The following is a 2,500-nucleotide window of genomic DNA, read 5'->3' on the forward strand; positions in this document are numbered from 1 at the left end:
CCATTCATCCTTTCTAAATCCATCAATTTATCTATCCATCCATCCATCCATCCATCCATCCATCCTTTCTCAATCCATCAATTTATCTATTCATCCATCCATCCATCCATCCATTTTTTCTTCCATGCACATGTCCACCACCTGAGGGAACCATCTATCCACCAGTGTATCTCCCATTCCTTCATCCATCCCATCAACTGTCTATCCATCCATCCATCCATCCCTCTATTCATCCTTTCTCAATCCATCAATTTATCTATTCATCCATCCATCCATGTATCTATCTATTTTTTCTTCCATGCACATGTCCACCACCTGAGGCAACCATCTATCCACCAATGTGTCTCCCATTCCTTCATCCATCCCTTCAACTGTCTATCCATCCATCCATCCATCCATCCATCCATCCCTCTATTCATCCTTTCTCAATCCATCAATTTATCTATTCATCCATCCATCCATTCATTCATCTATGCATCTATCTATTTTTTATCCATGCAAGTGTCCACCAACCAAGGCAACCATATATACACCGATGTATCTTCATCCATTTCTCTAACTGTCTATCCATCCATTCAACCATCTATTCATCCCATCATCAATCCATCTCTTTATCTGTCCATTAATCCTTCCACCCATCCATCTATACATCTATCTATTACTTTATCCATGCACATGTCCATAAACTTAAACAACCATCTATGTACTGTATCTCCCATCCCTTCATCCATCCATCCCTATCTATCTGTCCATCTATCCCTTCAACTATCTATCCATCCTAACACCCATCCATACATTTATCTAGGCATCTTTTTTATCCATGCACATACCAACCAAACCAACCCATGCAACCTTATATCCACAAATCCCTTTATCTATCCCTTCATCTGTCTATCCATCCATCCATCCATCCATCCACATATCTATCTATTTCATCATCCATGCACATGTCCATAAACTGAGGCCACCATTTATGTACAGTATCTCACAATCCCTTCATCCATCCATCTACCCCTTCAACTGTCTATCCTTCCATCCATCCCTTCAATCATCTATCCCTCCATTCCTTTATTTATCCATCCCTTTATCGATTTGACCATCCTTCCATTTATCTATGCATCTATCTTTTTTTTTATCTGTGCACATACCAAACCAACCCAAGCAACATTCTATCCACAAATCCCTTCATCCATCCCTTCAACTGTCCATCCATTCATCCATCCATCTATACATCTATCCATTTCATCATCCATGCACATGTCCATAAACGGAGGCAACTAGCCCCTATCTCTTCATCCATCCATCTATATACCCCTTCAACTGTCTATCTGTCAATCCATCCCATCAACCATCTATCCATCCATACACTCACTCATTTCTTTATTCATCCATCCCTTTATCTATTCGCCCATCTTTCCATACATTTATCTAGGAATCTATCTTTTGTTTTATCCATGCACATACCAAACCAACCCAAGCAACATTCTATCCAGAAATGTATCTCTTATTCCTTCATCCATTCCTTCAACTGTCTATCCATCCATCCTTCCGTCCATCCATCTATACATCTATCGATTTCATAATCCATGCACATGTCCATCAACGTAGGCAACCATCTAACTATATACTGTATCTCACCTCCCTTCATCCATCTATTCACCCCTTCAACTGTCTATCTGCCCCCTTTAACTATCTATCCATCCATACACCCACTCACTCCTTTATTCATCCATCCCTTACCATCTATCCATCCATACAGCCATCCTCCCTTCATGCATACAGTTCCTTCATCTCGTTATCTCATGGCATTGATGGCATGCCATCTCGTGGATGGCATCTCTTTATCCATCCACTCATCCATCTATCTTCCATTCATTCATTCTTTCATCCATCCATCCACCTATCCACAAATACATCTGTCCATCTATCACATGACTTCACCCAACCCATTTATCTTTACCTCTATTCATCTAATCCATTATCTCATCATTTAATATTCCACCGCCCTTTCTCCACCTCACTTATTCAACCATCTACTACAAACTTTTGGATCTGTCCATCCAGTTTCCTTTTTATATCATGGCTGCTACTTGTTGCATTTTATGACATCGACTCAGCACATCATTCATCTACTCATCCATCCATCCATCCATCCATCCATCCATCCATCTAACCATCCATCCATCCATTTACTCATTTCCCAAAAAACCTCTCTAAAACAGCTGTGTGTGTGTGTGTGTGTGTGAGATGTGATTTCTCTCTGGCTGAAGTGAAAGAGGCAGTAGCTGCAGGTAATGTCACGGCTGCCTGCAGGGCGACGAGCTCCAGTCTCGCTCAAATTTGCCTTTCAGAGGACGAGCCAGAGCCCGCAGTCTCACACACACACACACACACACACCGACACAATCAGTCTCCATCTCACACCCACGTAATTGCACTGACAGTTACACACACAATCATATGCACAAATTTACACATATACACTCCCTCTCTCTCTCTC

General features: G+C 41.4%; 1 protein-coding gene across 2 annotated transcripts in view; it reads right to left on the minus strand.

Moving 5' to 3' along the window:
- LOC131351627 (transcription initiation factor TFIID subunit 4-like) overlaps positions 1-2,500 on the minus strand; it is a 110,792-nt gene that overhangs the window by 43,316 nt on the left and 64,976 nt on the right. The window lies entirely within an intron of this gene.

The sequence above is a fragment of the Hemibagrus wyckioides genome, linkage group LG04, assembly GCF_019097595.1.
Source record: "Hemibagrus wyckioides isolate EC202008001 linkage group LG04, SWU_Hwy_1.0, whole genome shotgun sequence".
In the NCBI taxonomy this organism is placed as follows: domain Eukaryota; kingdom Metazoa; phylum Chordata; class Actinopteri; order Siluriformes; family Bagridae; genus Hemibagrus; species Hemibagrus wyckioides.